Raw genomic sequence first — 25,432 nt, 5'->3', positions numbered from 1 at the left:
GAAACATTGACAGGTCATAAGATGGAGATCTTTAGGGTTCCCCTACAGTACCCTGCTCCACTGCCCATCGCTTTTTTCCAACAAGATCGATCTTTTATTCAAGCTGAAATAGCCCAATTTCTGCAAAAGGGTGCAATTTGTCCTTGTTGACTCGACCTTTCTGACTTTTGCTGCAATATATTTGTGGTAACAAAATGAGCCATGGGATTCCTGCTTGGTGATCAAAGAGTTCAATTCTCTACTGCCATTTCAAAATGGAGGGGATTCACTTCCTCAGAGATCTCCTCAGGGAAAAATAATGGATGGTATGCCTCAACTTGAAGGATGCCTATCCCCTCCATTCCGATATTTCTCCTCACTATAAGTGTCTTCAGTTTGTGTAGGACAACCAATGGTACAAGCTCAAAGTGCTTCCTTTCAGACTGTCCTCCATTCATTGGTGCTTTACCAAGGTCTTGTGTCCAGTAGTCAGGAATATTCGCACCAGAGGTGTTCATCTGATTACCTACTTGGACAACATTCCCCGATGGCAGAGGACAGCCCACCTCCTCCAAGATCCAGGCCTCCTGGTCAATGAAAAGAAATCCATTCTTGCCCCCTCCCAATGCATAGAATTTTTAGGTTTTCACAAACGCTGTGTTGGCCCAATTGTCACTTCTGGCACAGAAGTTACATACCTAACAGAAGAAATTTGCTCCACCCTACATAAAGGCAAATTGTCCTTGAGAGTGCTAGCCAGAATAGTAGGCCTGCTGGCATCCTTTCTATCCAGGCCATCATCATGGCCACCCTCAGAGGGGAATAGCTTACTCAGAGCTGATTGATTTGACCCCAGAGACCAGGACCAAGCTTTAACGGTGGCTAGACCACATGACTGCCTGGAATGAGAGCCATATTCGGCTCCTGGCCGGACATCATTCTAGAAGAAGACACCAGTTTGTGGGGGTGGGGTGCCAGATGTGGAAATATCTCCACCAGAGGTTGCTGTTCCCTGGTGGAATCCAGCCTTCACATAAATCGCCTAGATTTTTTAGCAGGGTTCTTTGCAGTACAAGCCCTAGCTCCTTGATCCAGCTGCTGCATTCTGCTGAGAATGGACATTATCTCAGTGGTCAGCTACATAAACAAACCAGGAGGGACCAGATTTCACATTCTAGCAGAAATCTCAAAGACGTTCTGGCACTATTGGCTCCAACATCAGAGGCAGCGGAATACCTGCCGGGTCAGAGCCATGTGGCAGCTGACTGGAACTCTAGATATCGCTGAGATTCCAGCAAGTGGTCGCTTCACTCAATCATCTTTCAAGCACTACCGAGTTGCTGGGGTCCGTTCCACACGGATCTCTTTGCATCCCATCTGGCCTCTCAGTTGGGGAGGTTTTTCTCTTGGAGACAGGTTGCGTTGGCTCTAACCACAGACACCTTCCTTCAGAATTGGAAGGGTCCTCAGTACTATGCCTTCCCTCAATTCTTGATTCAGATAGTGTCAGCATATAGACTCCATCATCAAGCAGAACTGATCCTAGTTACTCTGCCTTGGAAAGCCCAGCCTTGGTTCCCTGTCCTTCTAGAGATGTCCTGCGACTGCCCAGTTCAGATTCCCTCAGTCCCAAATTTTCTTTTGGACCTGGTGTGCCTACAACACCCGCTTCTTCTACAGGACCGTCTCCATCTCATGGCCTGGGAAATTTCAGGAAACACTGTTTTCCCCAGACATTTCAGACCAATCTCGCTCTTTCATATCCAAGTCCTAGTCAGATTCTAACCAAAAGCAATATGCTTCATCCTGGAAGATATGGTTGGGTTGGTGTGACAAACCGGGATTGAAGCCACTGGGATCCCCGTTGCCTCGGTCATCAATTTCCTAACAGAAATGGCTCCCAATGTATTAACCTACTTTTCTGTGACCAATTATCAGTCTGCAATATCAACAGGTCATTTTCTCTTAGAGGGTAAACCTGCAGGCAAACACCCTCTTGTCAGAGTTAATCGTTTAGCCAATCCTTCTCTTCAAAAATATTTGGTCCTCTGGGATGTTATCATCCTCAAATTTCTTCATGGATGGCATGCTAATTCCGACTTATCCAGATAACAACTCTCAGCAAAGTTGACCATTCTACTAGGTTTAGTTTCCTGTACAAGGGTGTCAAATCTCAAAGCCCTAGATAACTCAGGTAGGGTGTTTTCCCCGGACGGGTATCCTTCACCTTAACCAGATGGACAAAAATGCTTTCTAAGCCGATTGCTTACCCTTCCTTTTCAGACAAACACAAGTTATGCATTGTGCAGTGTCTAAAAGAATATGAAGACCTTGCCAGAGAGTTTGTCAATCCAATGGAGGGCAAATCCTAACTGCCTTTTGGAAACCCTTCCATCCAGTCTCTTGCTACTTCGACTCTCTGAGTGAAATGGATCCTCTCCGAGGCAGGTATCAATACTTCTTAACTGGAGCTCACTCAGAGGAGCCGTGACTTCAAAATCTTACGGTCTAGGTTCTCATGACCAGGCCATAATGAGAGCAGCCAACTGGTCTGCTGATTCTACTTTCAAAACCTTTTACTACAAACCAGTTCTAGATGTGGCTTTCTGTTTCATTACAACAGCTTTGAACAAGCATAATCTAAAGACTCCGGTCCTGACATAGAATAAAAAAAATTCTAGCTAACACGTCAAGAATTTTCAATTCTATTAAGAATACGGAGGCGAGGATTATCCCACCCTCTGACTAAACAAAGTGTTTATCATTCTGAAATGTTTAAATATTGTTCATATTACCCTAATTTACAAATATATTCAACTGTGATGTTTCTCTAACCTGCATTACATTATGTATTACAGTGTTTTTTTTTTTCCTCTGTTTTTCCCAGATACTGATCCAAAGACGGAATAGATGAATAAGAGGAGTTTCCAGACTTCAGTTTCTTTGTGGCCCAGTTGGTCTCATAGAGGATTCCAGTTCCTGAACCTTATCCTCGAGATTACTCTATGGTTACAGCTTCAGTGCTGTCCATTTGAGGAAAAGGTTATTTTTCCAGAGTTCCGTTTATCCAATGAGGCAAAGAAAGAGGACGTAAATACGGCAACAATACCATTTATATGCACAGAGCCATTATCATTGGTGCAAAATACATGATGTCATACTAAGGTTTCTGGGAAATGTAGTTTACTAAAAGTGTATGTTTTTTAATAAACAGCAAAGAAAGCTAACCATTATCCACGCCTCCGTGTCCTTAATAGAATTGAAAATTATTGACACATTAGCTAGAAGAAATGTTATTTTATGGCAGGGTTACATAAATTACGCTGCAGGGAAATTCTGCAGCGTAATATGGCACATTATCTGATAATTCATTACTTTGGCTTTTTAACACTTGTTAACACTTCTGGGCATTGGTTGCACCTCATAGGTACCAAACTGACACACAAATATAGCAATAACCAACAGAAAGTTGACCAGTCAATGTTTTCAAAGTGCCTTCCATTGCCCATCAATACCGTGCCTTTGCGATTTTAGTTATGTTTGAACAGTTTGAGCTAGAAACAATTACATTTTTTTGTTAAAATCTGAAGATTATGCAATACAAAATTATGTGGGACAAATGTGGGAAATCTACAATTCTGCAAAAACATTGCAGCCACATAATCGCCTTATTTCAGTGTCCCTGATCATGACCCATATTCAACAAAAGTAACTGCACATCTGCATACATGTGTTTAATAGTCTTTATTTGTTTACCCTAGTGACAGATTCATATGCCACCTCAAAAAGATGGATAAAAGCACCCCTTCATTAGTATTATGGAGACTTACGGAGTCTCAGATAAGAGTTGTTTTCTGATTAAAAACAGCTCATTCATTTTTCATGGGTCTAATGCTTCCATAGGGTCAATGTCATGAGGGACTTAAGCATTTGCAACATTTGTGGCACATTTCAAAATAATAATTTGATTGGTCACTGAAATCTTTAATTCACCTTGAATGAGGTGTGCGTCTCTATCAGTGAACTGCTTCTAAAGTTGCTTTGCCAAAAATGTGTGTACCGGTCTCTGGTTAGATCAAAGTATTTATGCAGCTCCAGTTGGAGAAAGTTTGTGTGCTCAGAGGCAGCTCACCACTACACTGGCAGGTAGTCCAAGGGATCATTTGGTGCACAGGCCTCAGTGGTCATTTCAAGTTCAGAGTTTCGGTGAAGGCACTTGTGGTCAATACAGGGGTGTTTTTTTTGTTCTGGCAAAAACTTCAATCGAAAGGGACCTCTCCGTGCTTGCAAGAGAGCACCAACATCTTCCCTGTGAACCAGGAAGCTGTCATGTTTCTGTGGTAATGCAGGTGGTCACTTCTCTTTTCATTGGCACCAGCAGTCAGTCCAAAGACTCGCCACTATGTACCCAGCACTGGTCGATCAAAGGCCGCCCGACTTTCCTTTGACACCACTTCTAAGTCTAATGGACCCTTCTGTGAAATGGCACCTGTGCTCACCCTGAGTAACGCTTTTTGTGCTTGTGCGAGTTTTTTTTAGAGGCCCCCACGTCCCTGGCATCAGAGGTCATTCTATGGCCACCTTCTCGATCACAGCATTAATAGAACCAACTGTTTTCTAAATGCATTAGCACAGATTAGTCTGGTACATTTTTGCACAGAGCGAATGTGGGTATCACCTGCCAGTATTCTGAAGGGAGTCTTTGTGCATCAGGGAGCCAGCTGCGAGTGTTGGGGATTTATACGTGTTGGATTAGTTAGGATTAACCCTCCTTCACCTAAACGGAGTGTCCCGAAAACAACCACCAGTTCAGCGGAAACAACTAAATCAGGAATTATCCCAATCATGTCTATCGCCCCACCTTTAATCCTTTTCAAGGTCATCTGACAACCATAAACTTCATTTTTTTATATATATTTTTACTCTTTGACAGTCGTTTTATTATTTGTGAAGGTGAGAAACAACAGCAGTAACAGAACTAATTAGAGATGTGTAACAACCTTCAGCCCAGCATAGCATTTGCGTCTCAATCCTGACTCACGGCATGCTCTGCTTTCCAAGAATTTAGTGATACACTAGATTCTAAATCTAAACATACACGGCTCTTTCAGAGACAAATTGCTAAATGTTCAGCATCTACTTAAATTGTTTTGAGGGGTCCCATAATTTCCATCTCCCAGGGCAATTTGCTAATATGCAGGGCTACTGCAGTCCTGTGACTTGACTGAATTTTGAAGGTGCAAAAAGAAAGAAAAACGACTCCAGCTGAAAAGGAATAATAGGTATTAAAACATCTGAGCAGACTGTTTAGTGCTGTGCCAGACATTTATTGTAGGCCATGTGCAAGCATTTGGAGGTAGTAGTTTAGGCAAGATGGTGTCAACATCCCCAAATGGGAAATGGCAACCCAATCTGGGAAGAACAGGTTTACGAAGAATTGGGGGAAATGAGGCTGGCGCAACATCTAAGTGTATGGTCCACTGTAATATGGTTAACAGACAGCATTTTTTTTTTCTACAAATATACCTGTACATATATACATGTACATATATTATACTTGTATAACACAGTCCCAAAAATATTGCACGATACAGAGCCTGAGTGGACTTCCATTTTCTTTACTTATAAACTGCAATGCAGCCATACGTTGCTCCAACCAGTCACGCATTGTCCACACTGTGGCAGAGAAAAATTGAGCCCTTATCGAAGTAAAAAAACAATACAAATGTTTTAGTTTCTTTACTCGTTATATTACAAAGTATTCTCAAAGCAGGCAAATATTTTACAGATACACCCAGGGCTTGAAAAATCCCAGAAGTGTGGCATTTCGTTTTAAAATGTGCCATCTTAAATCCTAACGTGTCGTCTAGTGAACTGGTACATAATGATTATATAATGTACCATATTGTTCTGCAGGGCTGCTTCTTAATCACAGTCTGCGTGCAAGAGCCACAAAGCATGAAAATAGTAAATTATAAACTAAAGATAAGTTTTGAAACATAAGTGGCCCAGAATTAAAAGAGGCAATCATTTTCATACATTATGCTTGTACATGTAGGTTTGTTTTTCACCAAGTATGGCATTGTGTTGTTTTAACACAAACAATTTGATTGTGGGAGATCGAAATTACAACGTTAACAAGTATTTGCAATGCAATAGGTCTCGCATATTTCGAACAAGTTAATTGTCATATTTTGACAACAGTGCCCACGAACAAAAAGAAAACATGAGAAGAAACTGAGAAAAGACGACTTGGCAACATAATAAAATTAAGTTCGCTTTAAAAAATAAACTTTCCAATTTTGTGCCTACTGGGCACGTTTTTGCCAGCCACAAGCCTTGTTTGTGGGGCACTTAAAGTTAAAAACAACAAATAGTACCTCGATCACGTCGGGAGCAACGTAGGGGCACTAATTAAGTTGCATTAACAAGTGCTTGATTTCTGTGCCACACAGAGAAACGGAAGTGATTCCAGGCATGCCTTGACAAATTACGAGGCTGTAAAGAAGAATGCCACGCTAACCAACAAATGGTGAGCGACAGGCGGTCTCCTAGCCCTGTACTGAACGCAGCAGTCTCGCGCAAGTGAGACGCATGCGCTAGCCCATGCACTCGCATGCCCGACCCTAAAAATGACCTTTCTGTGTTTTAATTCAAGGCAAACCATGAACTGTTTGTAAATAATATATTGAATAGAATCGGCAGAATATAAGTAATTCTCTTTAGGATTCATGCACCTTTCTGGCATTTTTGTATTAAAAAAAAAAAAACTACACAGTAACAGAATGTGCCACATAAAATGCTTTCAGTTTGTCTAGTAAAGCACAAAAGGTCCCTTCTTTGATGTATAACTTGCCATCCTTGTCACATGATTTAGTCTTCCTTTTGACATAACTTGGTCCTTCAATGCCACATAATAGTATTGCCCATGACTAGATATGTGTCATCTTTGAACTTCCTACAATTTTTATTACAGTGGAGTTTTGTCTTGCTACTAGTAGTTGGGTTCTAATTTTTAATGACTGTGGGGTGTAAACTGGTGTATACATTGGCCTGATGAGGAGCTGTCAGTAGCAGGCTTGAAAGCATAGATCCCACTGCATCCCAAAAGAATGGGCATTGCACCCGTAATGGGTGAGCCAGTGAATGAGCCGTCAACTAGAGCATTTTTGTAATTCCATTACTTGGACCTACCCACAGGTCTGCCAAACTACCTCACTCCTGTCCCTTTGCCTGGATGGCTATTTGAGTGCTGGGATATGCATGCAGCATGCCAATGAATCAATCACGCCGTGTGTCTCCCTTTTTCTGTACTTAAACTTACACACAGACAACAACAACAAAAAGACTCACGAGAGAACGTCTTTTTCTTACCTGTGTCTCACACTGGGATTGTGAGCATAGATGTGATGAGAATGGCTTCAGGCAGAGAAGCAGCAGAGTATCCACAATGGTAATTACTCAGTCTCTAGACAAGTTGTGAAAGGGTCTCTAGGGAGACAGTGAGCACTGTTTAGTCGGTAGCTAGTTGGTATCAATGTAAGTAACAGCAATGTCTCCACCCAGGCAGCAGGAATGCATGCAGGCAGATGGTAGGAGAGTCTCCAGGCGGCTGGTAGAGTTTAGTATCCACAGAGATTTCAGGAAAGCTACCAGATAGCTAATGGGAGATCTTCAGCTTCTCCATGCTTAGGGCAGATGCACCAGCCGTGTAGCAGGATGCCGGTGTGTGGTTTATAAAAATAAGCGGCTTGAGAATAACCAGTCATATGATGAGGGGATCTCCAGGCAGGTAGTGCAGGGCTTTTTAAACAATTGAGAAGGCTTTAAGATGGGTGGAGAGTAGCTTTTCAATTATATTACAAGGTGGTTTCCAAACAGCTAGTGAAAAGCCTTCAGGCAGAGCGTATGTTGATTTCCAGGCAGGAAGCGGGAGAGTATAGAGGCAGGTAGAAGGGGATGTCTTCAGGTCGGCAAAGGTGTCTTCAGATGGATGGTTGGTGCCGACGGTCATTTCCCCCAGGCTGTAAGACAGAGAGACTAGGGTGAGCTCCAAGTAGTCAGGAGGACACGAGGGGAGAAGGGCAAATGGAGTTATCAAAAACGTGAACATTCGACTCTAGTGAGACCACTCAGTAATAAATAACGCATTTAAACATGTTTTTCCGTTTGTACAGCCCAGCAATTTAGCGCTAAGACTACAATTTTTCAACTGTTCTCTGCACCTTCTAGGAGTTTTTCCACTTAAGAAGCCAGAGTGGCCCTGTTTGGAATGGGGCTTCTGGTTGGCTAGGAAATACACAACAGGCAGAACCAACCACACTAGTCAGCGAAATTAAGTTACAATGGTTCAAGTGGTTAAAGTGGTTCACCCTCTGGTAGCTAGGCACAGAGGAGACAGGCTTATCAGAGACAATGTGTAAAGTATTTGTGCAACACACTCACAGCAACCCTGTGAAACACCACAAAAGACTCCACACAGGTTTAAGAAAATAGTGAATCTTTACATAAAGATATAAGACCAAAACAACAAAAGTCCAATAAATAGTTTAGAAAATAGGCATTTAAATAAATCTGGTCAGAATAATACTAGGCCACGGCAACAAATACGAGTTTGTGAGGAGTCCACACAGTATTTTAAAAGATGGTGTCACGAATTAAGCAGAGTCTCCAAATATGCATGGTTTGTTTTAGGGACATTTTATGATAGTGTCAGTGAATGCACTTTCAGTGGCTATTGCCAACGTTGTTATGCTGCTGATAAATCAAGTATGGCCTCGCAGGGCGGGCCTGCTAGTTGAAATATGGTATTATTCCCTGACCGTGAGGAGCACCGGGTAATCCATTTTAGACCGCTCGGGTCCATGTCCAGCAACCACCTAAGTACCCCAGTGGCCTGGACCGAGAAAGTACCCGGAGGCAGGCTGGTAAAATGGAGTCAGGCCAGTGCTTGCCGTGCGTCGAAGACGGGACCGGGCTTTCAGTCAAGCCGATGCCCCCAGTCATTGGGAAGTCGGCGGCGCTACCAAACGGTGCACGCAGTGCTGGATGGTCATGCTGCACAGCACCGGCAGGGGGAGGGGTGGTGAGAGGCAGAGCTTTGGACAAAAGTGCGGCTCACATTTTCCAGCGTGCTGCTTTCCAGGTACTCCTTGCAGGGAAGGCGTGGTTTTCCTTGGCTTCCAAACATTGTGGAACCACGGATGCCTCTGTTGCCACACTCAGGCCATGGCACTCGGGCAGCGCTGCAGACACAGGCAGGATGGCAGGGCTTCTCGTGGTGAGGTCTTTTTACGTTCCCGAGACCCCAGGACAGAAGAGTGGGGCCAGTCAGTAAACCCTTAGGGACATTCTGGAGGGGTTTGTGGGTTCTTTTTTTGCAGGGCAGAGGTCAGCAGTCAGCTCAACAAGGCAGGGCAACAGTTTCTGGGAACAATCAGGCTCAGCAAAGTGGCAATCCTTCTGGTGCAGCAGCCTTTACGCCAGCAGAGTTTCTTGTTTCCCTAGTGTACTGTCTTAGTGGGTCAAGAGGCCCAGTACTTATACTAGAAAGCACCTTTGATATGAGGGAGGACTACAAAGGATTTCTGGGAAGTGCACAGGTCCCCCTTACAGCTCAGCCTATCAGTAGGGGGTAACCAGCCCCTTTTTGTGGACTCTGGCCACTACCCTTTGAGATGCAAGTGTGAGCCCTATACTCAACCTCCTCCCCAGGAAGACCCATTAGTATGGAGATGAACGCAGATGTTGCTGAGTATCCTGTGTTGTGGCTGTCTGAAGGGAATGCACAAGTGTAACTGTCATCTAACCTCAGACAGATGTGTATTGGAGATAGGCTTTAAGCACGCCGGGCAAAGAGTGCAGAGAAATGTCCACTTTCAAAAAGTGACATTTCTTAAATAGTAATAATAAATTCAACTACCAGTAAAGAGGATTTAGGATTACCATTCCAGTGGTACTAAACATGATGCAGCGGTTCCTCTCAGATGAGTAATTACAGCTTAAAGTTATTATAAGTAATTTCCAATACTGGCCTATGAGAGGGGCAGGCCTTGCAGTAATAAAACAAAAAAACACTTTAGGAGTTTTTCTTTTTTTAAGGAGTTTTTCATTACTAGGACATGAAAGTACATGTCCTGCTTTGTGCTTACATGGCTCCCTGTCCTATGGGCTACCTAGGGCCTACCTTAGGGGTGAATTATATGTAAGAAAGGGGAGTTCTGGGCTTGGCAAGAGGTTTTAGATGCCAAGTCGGTGTGGCAGTGAGACTGCACACATAGGCTGTGCAGTGGCAGGCCTGAGCCATGCTTACAGAGCTTCTTAAGTGGGTGGCACAATCAGTGCTGCATACCCACTAGTAGCATTTAATTTACAGGCCCTGGGTATATGGTATACCACTTTACAAGGGACTTAAAGGTACATTAAATATGCCAATTGTTGATAGACCAATGGTGCCATGTTTTGAGATGGAAATACTTTATAATGGACAAAAGTAAACAAAATAAAGTGATGGTTCTAACACTTGAGTTATCTCAGCCACTAATAACTACTTATAACCACATCCCAATTCAACGTTATTTTGCACACCATGCTACCTTAATTTGAACCCAGCTGTATGCATATCCGTCTTGACTGCTCCAGTAGGAACATTTCAGCCTGAACTGCTATGCATGTCCACCCTGAGCTGGAACACAAGCTACACAAGATCAGTTTTGCCCTGGATGGGTCTCTTCAGTCGGGTGTAGCTTTGTTCCACTGGCACACTGAGCACGAGACTCATGTACGGACATCCTTGTCACACTTCAGGCATCTTTCTGAAGTAAATAGAAATATATGGATGGAATTATTGAATTTTTCTCAGCCACTATTAAGTACTAATGGCCACATTCTAGTTCTTTGTTTTTACTCAACAAGCCACCTCAGATATGATCCAGCTATATGTAAATCAGCCTTAGCCCTTCTCCAGTAGGAACAATCCAGCTCGAACTACCAAGCCAGGTCTTCTATGAACCAGAACAAGTAACACAACAGTGGTTTCAGCTAACATGGGTCTCTTCAGATTGACGATGTTTAGTTCCAGTGGTAGTTCAGGACAGACTTCCTACTAAAGCATGAACAAGACTGATTTGCATAGGGCAGTTCTCTGTCTAAAAAGTCATAGTTGGCGAAAGACTGATCTGGATTGTGGCCCGAGCCATCATCAGTGGATGAGATTAAGCATTTTTTCCATTACCTTGTTGTTGTTGTTTTTGCATTGAATGCCCCAAGTGTGAAAGGTATGCCCAGACTTGTGTCCTGTGCTCGCTTCACCACAGAACTGAAGCTTGACATCACTAATCATATCAAAACTAGTCTGGGGGTTGCTTGTGTGCCCATGTGCAGGGGATCTGTCAACCAACAGTTCAGACCTGACCACTATGATTGTGCTGGAGGGAAGGGTAGAGGTGGGAGGTAATTAAATTTAATTTAACGGAAAGACAGAATGGATTACAACAGGAAGACCCTAAAAGGGAGAAGGATAGGGGAGAGGGAGCACTTTTGGACAGAGTGCAATCGTTCTTTTTCTTTTATGTATCACCTTTAGCCCAACTGTAGTGATAACCAGTGACATGCCAAGAGGGAATAAATGTATACAGGTGCAAATCACTGGAATGTTAGCTGACAATTTTCTGCACTTAGTAAAAAAAAAAAACTGTGGCCTGATGGTCTCAATATCATGGACCGTGAGGACCCCGGTCTTCTCGTCCTGCTTTATCTCAGTGTCCTTAAACACCATGGATGAAAATGATCTGCTAAGTACCTTCACACAATGAATATACTACAACAATGCATCAAACCTTGCCGGACAAGCAAAACCCAACTTCTTCTAATGGGTACCTCTATGTCTCTGGCTATATGTGTAACTTTCACCGTACTACAAAACTTCTTCCTTTTTATAACTGATCTTCACCTTATGCAAGGAACCGCTGAAAATCTTATTGAAGAACAATAAATCAGTAAACACAATACTAGGTTCTTAGCGGCCCTTCCAAAGGGTGACTTCTAGCAGAAAGAACATTAGAACTGCCACCTTCTAATCAAGAGTTGCCAGACCCAATTCAATAATAAACAAGCATTTGAAATGCAGTGGGTCTCGCATTTTCTCGACTCTGAGCTATTAGCCTTGTAAAGTCCTAACTGGACTTTTATTGCCACATAAAATAAAAAGTAATACATTTTTACATGAGCAAGCCGATTTGAAGCACCATGCCATGAGTGTGAATGAGCACACAAAATGAAACAGAAGTTTGCTCGAAGTCAAATGCATCGGCAAATGTGCAGCAAGATCGCGCTGCATAGGAAATAGAAAAAGTAGTCCACAAACCATGCTGAAAACACGGAGCCTCATAGGTTTTCAGTAGTTGGCTGGTGCACTCGAGAAGAGCTAAACACCGGAAAAGGCATGACGTATACATGCCTCTCATAAATAAAATCAAGCAATTTTTAAAAGGCAAGCCCGCGAACCAACAAAATTGATGGGTGTGCGGTGGGCGTGCTTAAAAGCCCACAGAGAGATTACAGCAGGCTAGAGCGCTTGCACGCTCGACCCTAAAAACAAAGGTATGCTCATTGCAAAATGTAATTGAGAAACCCAAAGCCCAGGAATGCTGTAACACGACCAATCATTGACAGCAGCAAGTCCTTTAACTTCTGTATTTACTCTACATTCAGCTCATCCTAACCATGACCCCCTGGCATAAACCGTACTGAGTGAACAAATTCCTCCTAGATATCAGCTTCAGTACTGCCCTCCAAGCACCACTCCTGCTTCACCTTAATGTCAATGCTTTGCTTGCCGGCATACTGTAGTCCCATTTGATGCCCCTGAAAATTATTCTCTATGCAGTAATATGACTCATTAAAAGCCTTCAAATTTTGATAGAAGCACCACAGACCTCCGATGACAACTCATGTGGATCACCTCAAAGACCTGTGGTGACGTCTGTAAAACATTCAGCGACTGGGTATCCAGATCTGAGATAAGCATCAAACAGCAGCAAGGACAGACCTGAAACCAGTAAACACAAGCGATATATTTTTTAATTTAGTTGTACAGCACTACGTTCACCTGACTGTTTCTTGGCACTAGAAAACATGCCAGGGGAGTTTTTAGAAGTACAGGCTATATTCGACAGTGGTTCTGGATGCTGACAACTAGCCTAGTGAAAACATGCCCAGGCACCCTCCACTTCAGAATGGCAGTGAAGTGTTTTTTCAAGAGAAGAGTTTTAATTTTCAAATTACCACAAGGTCAAGAAGGCATGAGAAGATAGACTGCATGGAATTAAGAACCCCATCCAGGCCAGCCCCCTGCTGCCTCACTCATCCTCATACAGCACAATGCTGCATGTTGTAACCCCTGCGACACATGCTTTGTCACAGCTGACTCACTCCCCTCTACATATGTACCCTCTCTCCATCATTAAGCGCTCCGTTCATCTTGTAACTGTGTTTGCACTATGGGTATTTCAATAAATAGTCATACATTTAGAGCAGTAGACATGAAACACCCTCTTTACATGACCCTGTTTTCCTCAACGAGATATCGGATTCATACACTGAAGTGTACGAGTTTTCTTTCAGATATGTCAAGAATGCATCTGCCCATTAATACAAAATGTAACCTCTGGTGGCACTTCCATGTCACTATTCAGCACGATAAAAGAAGGAAAACGAATCCAGTGTTCTAGTTTTTGCTTGGAACAGATGAATCTGATGGCGGGCGGCTCCTCCATGAGGGCGGAGGAGCGTTGCGTCCCCCCCACCAGCAGCGACAGCTGCATAACTTTTACCAAACAACGGTAATAAACTGTGTTTATCGTTGTTTGGTAAAAGGGCGGGACCTCGTGGGTGACTAGCAGCGAGTCCCCTCAGAGTGCATGTGTGTTTGGCAGACTGTGTTGGGCCGGCCAAACACACACGCGCTGTAGGCTCTCTAGAGCCTGCACAGGCTCCCAGTCTGCCTGGGCACTCCCAACTAATCCGGACACTGCTTTGAGCAGCATTAGGAGCCCGGCGTTAAGGTTTTTTTTTTTTTTCTTTTTATAATTTTTAGTTTTAATTTTATTTTAATTCCCAAACTCCCTCCCCTACCCTGCCCCCCTCCTGCTGAGGGGTCCGGGTGTCTCTAAAAATATCAGCAACTATAGATGGATCCTTGATTCTAGGTTGAAAACTCTTGAGAAAAAGGTGACATGGAGTCATGTCGTTGGTAGTGTAGTGAAGAGAGGAAAATGACTTTATGAAACTTAAACATTTCAACAGGGTACCGAAAACTTCGTGGAAAGGAAGCACTGCAGGAGGAGACAAAAACAGAATGGAATGCTTACAGTGAAGAACAGACTGCCGTTAGCAGAAGTGGAGGTTCCTTTTGTGGCATACTACTTCACACCACACAATGCCACCCCTCTGCACACAACCCCATTCCACTCAGTGCCACTCCACACAATTTCACTCCATTCCACACAATTCCACTCCACTGCACTCCACGCCACGCCTCACAGTGCCACTCCACACAGCACAGTGACACTCAGCGCAAGACGAGACCTAATGGCTTTGCCAGTGCTTGCTGAAGGATGGTAACGTGACAAGAATCTGGATCTGCAGGATTTAAAACAGTCCAAAAGAGGGCGCCCTATGGTTCTTCCTTTTGAATTGGTAGTATATTGTCTTTTCACTGTTTCCTGTTAGTTTACTTTAGAACATGGGTAATTTCCTTTGTATCAAAAAAGTGCTTTTTATTATACTCTGCACAAAAATAGCAAAACGTGCATACTATATTAGCGTTACATTCACATACCATACGTCTGAATCGGCTAAATCCAAAGGAAGAGTCAAAATCTTAAAATCAATCCATGCCCTTCATTTTTAACTCAAAACCTATTAGTTGAAAAAGCAATGCAGAACCCTCCTTTAAAGTTCAGAATAAAAGTAATCCTCCTCTTTCTGCTCATTTCTCCTACTCCCCACAGCAGGCGTCCCTTCCCCATAAACCACCAATTCCTGCCCCTCACCCCACCACAAGCGCTTCTTTCCCAATAAGTCTCGGCCTCCCCACCGCAAGACTTCTGCTCCTGAAAATACCCCTCCTCGCTACTGCCAAGTCCCCACCCCCAGCCAGACCACAGTAAGGGGGGGTCAGACCTGGATGTCCCCCAAGAGCTGGAATCAATAACAGATGATGGCCTTAGAGCGCAGTAACTTAAAGCAGTCCGTGCTAAGATCCGCTCACAACGTGGCAGCTTATCAACGACCACCAAAGCCCAACATTTACTTCACCTCAGGTCCCCTATGTGCTAAACAAATGGATCCACTTATAGTGTTAGCAGCAACGCCGCTGGACCTCCTGCAGACTGGGGCAGCACTTAGCGTTCTGCCGGCAGCCAAGCCCAATTATTTTAACAGTACTAGTTCTTCAGTTACAGTAACCGAGTTAACTGCAGAAACACTTGGATCACAATAATACCTACCGACATATCTCTCTCTCTCTCAAATTTTAATTTATTCAGATGCAGAAAGCATAATATTCCAATTATTAACCTTGTTGGATGCAGGAGTGGCCTCCACTCAGAGGCAAGTCTTGTAGTGGGCTTGACGCCTCTTCGTCATGACTTTTTACAACATGTGCATTTGCATATATAGTTTATGCCATGGCTAGGATTTACACCAAGGTATTTCAACAAAACCAGGATGCAAGAGGCTGAATTTGTGCAGTTACATAAAGTCACACTGAAGTGGACTCTAGGCTGTTAGAGTTGTTTCACCGGGCAGAGTCACTTAAACATGCAGTTTGTGGGCAGTAAACAGTGATCTTTCGGATTTCAGTTTCATGGTATTCGGAGGACCAGTGCTTTAAATGGGAAAATACCGGCACTTTTTTATTTTTAGAGGGAGAGTAACTGCACTTCAAGAAAAACTTAATACTTCTAATTGGAGAGTACTGGTACTTCTCAGAAATGAGTAGGTTCCCTGATACAGAGTACCTGCACTTCTATTTTTCGATTTCAAGCACTGCTCAAGAATCAGGCAAAAGTTCCATTACACTGGCGTAATCTCGCCTACTTTTGATTATTTCACATTACACTCGATATTTGAAATTCCCCAAATTATGTGATTGTGCCACATAGTGTAATTAAGTGTGATTGGTAAAAAAATGAGTGAAATATTATGAACAAGGCAAATTCCCAGAAAGCGAGCAATTGCTGTTTATAATGCTTGTGGTTTTTGCACAACTTTTTTTTAACATGAAATGTGACCTCACTTCCAAAATGGAAGTGAGAATGCAGTTTTTTAAATGTTTATATTATTTTATTCAGACAAGAGAACAAAGCATTTGGCGTATAATGTTAAAGCAGGATTGACAATATACACCATGCAGTTCCAAGGGTAAGGAGTTAGTCTGTTGCTATATGTTACCTTTGGGCAGCATTGGAGTGGTAACGTTGCAGTGTGTGATTCTGCGTGCCTGTATAGAGTGGTGAGTGGACTGCATGATCAGCTGGGTGAGGAGTTGTATTCCTTTGGAAGCTGAAACATGTTGGAACTGTAAGGGGAAGGGGTTTCGCGGCTATGTGTCATACCGTTGGCAACCTGCACTGAGGTGGATAGTGTGTGGCTTTGGTGTTTAAATGATAAGGATGGGGGGCATGGGATCCGGGCCTCTGGCTGTGGAGTAGGGGTCTCATATGGGGCTAAGAGTTCTGCTCCTTTATTTTGTGGCAAGGGACGATGTCGGGGGGTAGAGGGACGTTGGGGGTAATAAATTGTGATGGATGCTCGGTCTCATGGTGCGGGCTCCGGGACGTTAGGCTAAAGTGGGCGAGATTCAAAGAAAAAACAAAAAAGACTAGAAGAGATATTCACATATGGAAATGGAAAACTTGACAGCTTCGAGATTAATGTAACTCAAAGGAGAAGGTACCTTTCAGTGCAAATTGCAAAGTGCAGTCTGATTGCACACAGAGTCCACGGGAGGAGAAGGTATCTTTGGGCACAGATTGAAAGCCACGTCTACCGTTATTTGAACAAGTAAAATAAAGCTGTGTAGGCTCGTAGAGAAGCATAGGCAAGAGGTGGCCTTTGGAAAAAGACCAGAAAACCACGGTGATGGATCCTAATGCAGCAAATGATCTGATCACTAATGAAATACGAGGCGACCGGCCATTGATGTTTGCTGTTTTTATCATATCGCCTTCTTAGTTGCCTCATAAGTCATTCAGAGTTCTTCCACGATCAAACAATATTTGACCCAGAAAGTTTTTTGGGTGCTCGGTTTGTGACTACAGTGACTATTGTGAAGCTCAAAGTGAGACATAGAACCAGAACACTTTACTTCAAAGCACCTCCTGAAAAATCATGACAGACTTTGCAAGAGGCAGCTACAGAGGTATATTCTGCAGTAGTATGCTCAGAGGATAGAGCGAGTGGTATTGATGAAGGGATCATTGCCGCTGTTTAGAAGGCCCTGGCACTGTTTTCTTTTGGGGGGGGGGGGGGGGGGGGGGGAGAAGAACCTGTAGTTAACTGTTCCACATTTCAGTTGTTACAGTCAAAGAAACAGTCTGACGGTAAAATAATTTGTGGAGGAGGATGGAGGGTAGACTGTTAAGCTCTAAAAGGTTAGGTTTCATTTAATATCCGTTTAGACTACGCTAAAAAGCTATAAGAACTATCTATTTTTTGCCATCATGAACACATTGGGAGTAATAATGTCACTTTGCTGCATAAATTGCTTTGTGAGAGATAGTAAACCAGTTTTTATAAAGATGTTTGTCACAGGGAAGTTGAGATTTACGTTGTGTAATCCCTAATGCCCATACTTCTATTTTTAAGTGACTATCCTTCTATAGAAAGCCATGTATGATTTGAATGTTCTCCTAAAATTAGTTTGAACACTCACAAGTTTGGCATATTCAAAGGTAATAATATATAAATGAGTAAAATGTTATTAAAAATAAATAAAAGGTCACAACACTCAATGAAGAAAAACGCCTAATACAGATGCTGGGAGCTCAGTAATTATTGTGCACTTGCTTGCGGTTTCCGAGGCATATCGCAATGGTAACGAGGGTAGTTCCCAATAATGTACAAGAACACTTAAAGTACAACAGTTTGTTAGAAGGCATATGTATTCGTTTTCCGGCCTCTGCACAGTATACAAGCCACCTTACTAAAAGTGGTTAATCACATTAGACGTGTGGACCAGGACATCGTGTCGATATTGTTAGATCCGCCCACTTTATTAGATTGGGTCATTTACGCTTACCACAGTGACTAAAGCCAGTGGCAAGAGTCAGACTATACACTGAACTTGTTTCTGTACGGACATGGCACAGTCATGGTAGTGTTTTTTTCTTGATAGTTTTTTTATCTACTCTGGTCACTTACTAACAGGAGAGAGCCTCTATCATCTCGCCGTCGCTATTCAGTGTCTGTATTCTCCTCTTACTCTATTAGATTGGAGATTACGAGATCCTCTATTAAAACTATGTAGTCGGAATTCAAATTATACAACACTGGCCTGTTCTTAAAACAGTTTGTTGCCCTATATATTTGTTATGATGCTATCAGCAACCGGATCCTGTACAGTTGACTTACCACTGACATGGAAATATTGGCAAACTTGGGCAACTTATTAACATTGGTTGAGATGCTCTGTTCATGATTTTCTGGCCCAACCCTTTGCCCTTCATAATGCATAAGACAGGTCACAAGTAGTATCTTGTTTTGTTTATAGGGACTAAGAAAAGTAACTTAATTCATGCTCATCATCTTAGGACATTGGATTCATGCGACTGCAATAATCCTCAGTCTGGATTTTGCATTACCAGAAAGCCTCTATCAAAGCTACAGAATACACTAAATGTTGGATTGAGACTTGCTTTATCTCTACAAACCTGCATCTCTCTTATCCTTTTGCGTATCCAAGATAGGTGGCTCTAGCTTCTTCAACAAGGGGAAAAGAATATACATGAAAGCACCGTGCTTGGACAATTTCATCACTAATAACTCTTCTTTTCTAATAGTTTGGCCCATATTTTCAGTCATGCATTCAATAAAATGCACAGTGACTTGAGTCCAATCAACTTAAAGTGATCTGAGTGAAAGAGGCAAGTAGAAGCAGTGGTTAATTGTTGTGTGAATGATTTAATAGCAAAGTAACTAAATAAATAATAATAAGCGCAGGGGTCCAACATCTTTGTTAGAATCCTGCTGCTATTGAATGCTGGGGTGGCCAAATACGAAGTCTGCCTAGTCTCCATCTCTTTCCTCTTTCTCCCAACCACCCTGCACTTCCTGTGTCTATCTCAATCTCTCATACATGCGGTCTCGCTTTACCACTGTTTCTTTTTAGCTTTATCTTCTGCCTTCCGTCTCCTTTTTTAGGGTCGAGCCTGCTTTGCATGCGCTCGCGCATGCGTATAGCAGGGAGACTCTTTTGTATTTAGATAAGGGCTCGGAGCCCTGTCAACTTCACGTCAATGCTTTTTATTGGTTCGTGGGCTTCCCTAATTAAATCGGCTTGCTTTCATTAGTCGAGGCACGCATATGGCATGCCTTTTCCGGTGACTAGCCCTCCTCCAGCGCAGCGACCAAGTACAGAAAACATGCGAGGCTCGCTGTTTTCCATCGGGCTCGTGGACTTCTTTTTCTCTAATTTACGAGCGCGATCTCGCTTGGCAGAAGTCGAGCGCTTTACCTACTTGATTTCACTTTTTCGGGTTACATGCATAAATGCACTTTTGCCCGATAGGTGAAAAGTCGGGTTAGGAGTTTACAACGCGATCGGCTCTAACACGGGCAAACGCGAGACCCGATGCATTGTAAATGCTTGTCTCTCTTGCTTCGGTCTACGTCTAATATTGAAAAATAATACTTGGTCTAAAAAATTAGTGTTGGTGCTCAAGACCTCCAACCACACGTTAAGCACAGGAGACTAGAAAGTAGATTTGAGGCATGTGTAGAGAGGAAGACAAAGAATTGAGTCCGGTGAAAAAAGATGAATTACGACAGAAGGACAGAATAGACCAAAAAGAGACATTAGATAATGGCATACAGGCGAGGTGGCGAGGGCTCTCAAGAGAAAACGATATGGAGAAGGAAAATCGAAAAAGACTAAGGAGAGAGAGACAGCGAGAAATAATGAGGACAGAAAGACAGATAACAGATGGAAAATAGAGAATGAAATCCGGAGGAGTAGCGACAAAACTGAAATGACAGCAACAGGGATCTTTCGAAACAGCAGCAAATAGACTTACAAAGACAGCCTGCGAAAGAGAATATTACAAAGGGTTAAAGACATCACCAGAGCTGTATGCATTAGAACAGAGAGAAAGATAGACAGCAGAGAGGAGGTAGAGTGGGGATAGGATGGAAGAAAGAAAGGGCAATATTCTATGCATTTGTTGCTTTCCATGGAACAGACGCACATGACTTTTCTGAATCAGATGTTCAGCAGCATCGTGTCAGATGATCATAGGATTATCAGAGCCATCTTTGTACTAGGGAAATGTGTGTCCACACTTTTCAGGAGGTTGAACACGCCATTCTTTTCAGCGCCCCTGAATCTTTCTGCATGGCCTTGATCGTGCAACATCATCAATGGGACTAGCTTCTATGTCTGACTTATGTGTTTGGTCCCCTTGATAATAAATATGTAATGTTTACTAGCCAGGACCAGTCTCCTGAAGAAGAGACAATTTATTCTGCCACAATATTTAAAAGGGGAATCAGCATTTCTTGTCTCGTGTCATGAAATCCCCAACAAGCATCAGCGGATTGTGAGCTGTGAACAAAGGCCCACTTGTGTGGGTCTCTCAGATCCGGAGTTTGGCCACATGTTTCATGCTACCATCACAACTCATGACCAGAAGTCCTTTTGAAAAGCTTCACTTCCTTCAGCAACAATGGCACAAGCCTTTTTGAAATAGCGTTAATCAGGGTTTGGTCAGCAGGCCAAAGTGACCCTTGCTGTCTGGAGGTCAGGGGATCTGCAGATGGGCTCGACAGCCAGGACAGGTATGAACTTTGCCATTCGTGGTAAAGGTGTAAGTGACATGGCTGTCACCTTGGTAACAGTACAACTATCAAACCAAATGCAAACTGCCTACCTTGCACAATTTCGTAAATATTTTTGGGAAAGTAGAACATGGCGAGATTCTTGTTGGTAACATAGCACAAAGTTTCAATTTATGTACCGTAAATACACGTGCATTCTTCAGTATGGGAAATCAATTTAATTTTGATATACGCCAACATGATTCTCTGCAACTTTTGAGTCCTGAAAACCTGTAGGCGGATAACCCAGGGTAAGCAATTTGTATATGGATCACTGTCGTCTTCCAAAAACAAACTACCATTGTTTGTTCTCTACTAAAGTTTTTCAAAGCACACAAGGGCAGATCCTTGAGTTCCTAGATGCGTCTGTCTGCTTTACTTTCACTGGGACCGAATTGTGTTATACCAATTATTTTTTTCTTGGTTGTGATGTCAATTTAAGTTGTGGTGACACGATTGTCCTAGAATAAAATAAATAATGAGGCAGGACACAGAATGGTCTGCCCTTCCTCGTAAAGACAGATGCTACTTTTTTTAGGTTGAGCGTAGGAGAGGGCAAACGCTGCTTTTCTGATGTATTATCATCTATTTGGGCTTTTAACCACGCCCACCTCACGCCCATCACTCACTTGTTCAATGGCTTGCCCTTCAAAAATCCTTTGTTATCATTGGTAAATGCTTTACATTTGTCCCTCCTGTGGGCGGTTTGCTTATCGCCCTGGACATTGACCCTGTTACATGGGTAAATTAACTCTTGGCGATATGTATGACTGCAAGCATTTTTTTTTTTTCCTTTTGTGTGTCTATTTCACACTCATGCTCATGGCAGCTGTGGCGTTTTGAATTGGTTCGCTTATGTGAAAATGTTTTACTTTTCATTTTCAATTCATGTGGCAAATAAAGTCCGGTTAGAAGTTTACAACGCTAATAACTTTAACTCTAGGAAGTGCGAGACCCATTGCACTGCAAATGCTTGTTTTGAATAAATAAAGCTGTTTGACTGAAGCAGTGAGCTAGGCAGTGGGGGATCGACATAGGTTTACCAGGATGCACTACATACCATTTCTATCATCAACCTGATCAGATCCCGGCCATGTTGGTATGATTAGTATTTTAAACGAAAGTAGAAATGAATACACGTTTATCTTTTCACACGTTTTCCAAGTATCTGCAGTCTGGGTAGCGATACTGGAGAAGAGCCTTCCAACAGTCAATCAGTCACCACCGCTCAGACAAAATCGACAATCAAGAGTGTTTCTATTGAGGCATGCTTACATTTGCATAAAATTATATCATCAAATAGCATTTATTTTGGAAGTAAAATCATTCTGGCAGTACACATGAGACTGAGGGATTTACTTGATCACCGAGATTGCACTGCGTCCGTTTTACCAACTTGTGGCAGATTGAAGCACAGGCAGCTTTTCTACCTGGACAAACCATTCCCTTTTTATGCCTGGTCTACAGTCAACTTTAATAAAAATGCATATATTTATGGGCCATTGGTCCGCCCTCTTCAACATTGTTCAGTACAAGAGTAATTCACATTGTGCTTTCCTCCACCACAGCATGCAGTTTGGGACAAAGGGACAGCTTACTTAAACCATTAGACACCCTGCACACCGCTGCCTTAAAAGTGATGGAGGCTCTTGGCTGTTTAGCCACTCCTTGATTTGTACAGGTTTTATAGTTTGGCCAGTTTCATTTGTGCTTTGAAAATCTTTGCTAAATTTTTTTTAAAAAAAATAAAAAAAGCCGGTCTTATTTGCTTTGCTAAGGTGTTTTTTTTTATTTATTTTTAAGAAAATTGGTGCGTAAGTTACCGTCCATTTCACTGCTGGGTGACCTTGGAGAAAGGCACGCCATCACCCGGACCCGAAACCAGATAGTGTGGTATTTGCTATTAACCTCTTCCCTGTGGGATCCAGGTCTGATAGCGGCCGGGTACCGGTAATCCGAACATTACACTCAAAAGCGCCATCCTCCTCCTCTCAGGACACACAGCAGAGCGCAGGCGATAACATGGGACTACGTTTCAGTGTGTTTTGCTTGCTGACCGAGTTGTAAAGGAACATATAGTCAGTAAAACTGCGTTAAGAGTTTTCCCTTCTGAGAAATCAAACGTTTTGCCAGGTCAGTAAGAAGTTATGAATATTTTAGCACCATTTCAGAAAGCGTTTCGCCGCGTTTCCTACTGGTATAAATAGAGGGCATCTCTCTGCGGAGCTGAGGCCTCCTTCACAGCTCAGAGAAGTCGAGGGGGGGAAGAACTCCTAGTTCATGACTGTCTCTCGAGGCCCACTGTCGGCCATACTGGCCCTGCTGATTCTCGGGCACTATGGCCGTGCTGACGCCCTAAGCCCAAGGGAACAATGTTAAACTTGTGGCGTTTCACTCATAATTTTATTGTAGTTATGTCTTGCATCTAGTAGGCCTCAGGGGTGACTTTTATACCACTAGGCTAGTGGAACGCAATATCTCAGAAAAACACAAATGTACCTGCAGGAGAGGAGAAAATAAACTAGAGGACAAGAGAAAGACGTGATTTGTCTTACATCTTGTAGGATGCACATGTGCGCAAAGCACGAGAAAGCTTCATTTTGAACTACAGGACGGCTCCGAGTGAAATTCTGAAGTCCTAGCGATTGCTAGCGGCTGTCTGCATGTTCGAATGATCACAAGAGCTGTCATCTTAAGGTTTCTGGGGGTCTTGGGCCAAAGGTATTTTGAGGGCCCCTTTTCAGAACAGCTTTGAATTTATGGTCCAATTACAGCTCTTCCACGTCCTCTTTGGCCAGGCCACTGACAGTGCCCAGGAAACACGTCCACATTCTAAATGTGTTTGCATCTAATATTCAGGGATAGTGACTTGTGTTTTCAATATTATAACAGCAGCAGTTCTCTGAGATTACGGTCAATCTGTGACACCCTCCCATTTCTCATATGTGAGGTCATGTTCTGATCTAAAAGAAACCTTTTTTTAATGGATGTTGCATTAAACAGAAGCACAAAGTTTATCTGCAAAATGTCTGTGATACACTCACACATCACATTAAAAATAAATGAAAGGAAACCAGTATTTAAAACTATCTATTTAAGAATTATTCAAGGTCTTTAGGACAAGACAGTGCAGAACGTAGCTGGCTCTTTTATGGGCCAGAGCCCACTTAGCCCATGCCTTAAAACGTCTCTTTCCTCCAAGAGGTTGAAATGAGTAACATGCAATGATAATCTAGAAGTTTACCTTTGGAGGCAGGTCTGAGCTGTACAAAACCTTTTGGGTCCTGAGTGGTATTTTTGACAAATTAGTAATTTCTGTTGCCAAGGAAAATGGAGTGAGGTTTTATTTTATCTTAATTTTTTAAAATTATTTTTCTTTTCCATTTTTCTTCCATTTATTTAAGGAACTTTATTATTCTTTTAGAAGCAGGAAAGTCGACTGAAGTGTCATAGAATCTGAAGCCTCTTGCAGAAAGCCACTTGTTCCACTGAGGGCCTATTTGACTAAAGCTTTTAGTCTTCAGGAGTCACAGGTTGTACAAATAAAATAAAGATGAATCTGTCGACCTTCCGACTTCTTTAAAACCCTGAAGAGGTTCATGGTAAGTAGGCCAGTTTCTATTTAAAAGTACTGGGCGGATACCTTGCACGCCAATTTAAAAAGGACTGAACATTCAATGCTAGGTTAAGTAGGGTTCTAAATTCAGGGAACAAAATTTCAAACAAAAGGTGTAAAACTGGTGGGGCACCAGTGGCATGGTTTGCCTGGAGCGCCAGTTGCTGGGAGATTGGGAGGAAAGAATAAACATTTAATTTAAAAAAAAAAAAAAAAATCACTAACCTCCTATGCTGCTCCTGTCCCTCGACGCTCATCACTGCAGGAACAGACCCCCAGCCTGCCCTGCGCCAATCCGGACACTGCTCAGAGCAGCATTAGGTTTGGCTGGGGGCGCCCAGACTGGGAGCCTGTGCAGGATCTCTCCAAGAGAGCCTACAGCGCATGTGTGTTTGGCCGGCCCGAGACACCCAAACATAGCAGCCGCCTCTGATAATATGAAGATCAGGCATAGATCCGGTCCTGCAGGACCGAATTAGACCAATTGACCTAAATTAACCCTATGTTTAACAGTGCATTTGACTAGGACATTCTTAGTTTTGCGTTATATGTAATCCAAACCTTGACACACTGCTAAAGGGTCAGTTTCCACAAGTGTATTTCGGACCTATATGGCAAAATAGTGGTCTTAAAAAGTCCTCTTTTACACTTTTTCAATTTGGGTGAACCCAACTTGAGAAAGAAGAGAAGTTTTACTCATATAGTCTTATGATTGAAATCAATACTTTGTTATCTCTTTCC

At 42.8% G+C, this 25,432-nt stretch overlaps 1 protein-coding gene and 1 long non-coding RNA gene across 8 annotated transcripts in view; one reads left to right on the top strand and one right to left on the bottom strand.

The window, feature by feature from the left end:
- The window catches only part of LOC138268645 (uncharacterized), a 210,069-nt gene extending 206,870 nt beyond the window's left edge, over nucleotides 1-3,199 (top strand). For all 3 annotated transcript variants that reach the window (XR_011200043.1, XR_011200042.1, XR_011200044.1), the window contains one exon: nucleotides 2,867-3,199. This is a non-coding gene — a long non-coding RNA (uncharacterized lncRNA). The remainder of the gene's footprint in view (nucleotides 1-2,866) is intronic.
- Nucleotides 1-25,432, bottom strand: part of SEMA6C (semaphorin 6C) — a 269,991-nt gene that overhangs the window by 146,830 nt on the left and 97,729 nt on the right. For 4 of the 5 annotated variants that reach the window (XM_069218491.1, XM_069218493.1, XM_069218494.1 and 1 more), the window contains exon 3: nucleotides 7,354-8,003. The exons of the other annotated variant lie outside the window; for it this stretch is intronic. The gene's annotated coding sequence lies outside the window, so the exon portion shown is untranslated. The remainder of the gene's footprint in view (nucleotides 1-7,353; nucleotides 8,004-25,432) is intronic. 5 annotated transcript variants of the gene reach the window in all.

The sequence above is a fragment of the Pleurodeles waltl genome, chromosome 12, assembly GCF_031143425.1.
Source record: "Pleurodeles waltl isolate 20211129_DDA chromosome 12, aPleWal1.hap1.20221129, whole genome shotgun sequence".
Lineage (NCBI taxonomy): Eukaryota > Metazoa > Chordata > Amphibia > Caudata > Salamandridae > Pleurodeles > Pleurodeles waltl.
The sequence above is the reverse complement of the archived record's forward strand: the minus strand, read 5'-3'. Positions and strand labels throughout refer to the sequence as shown.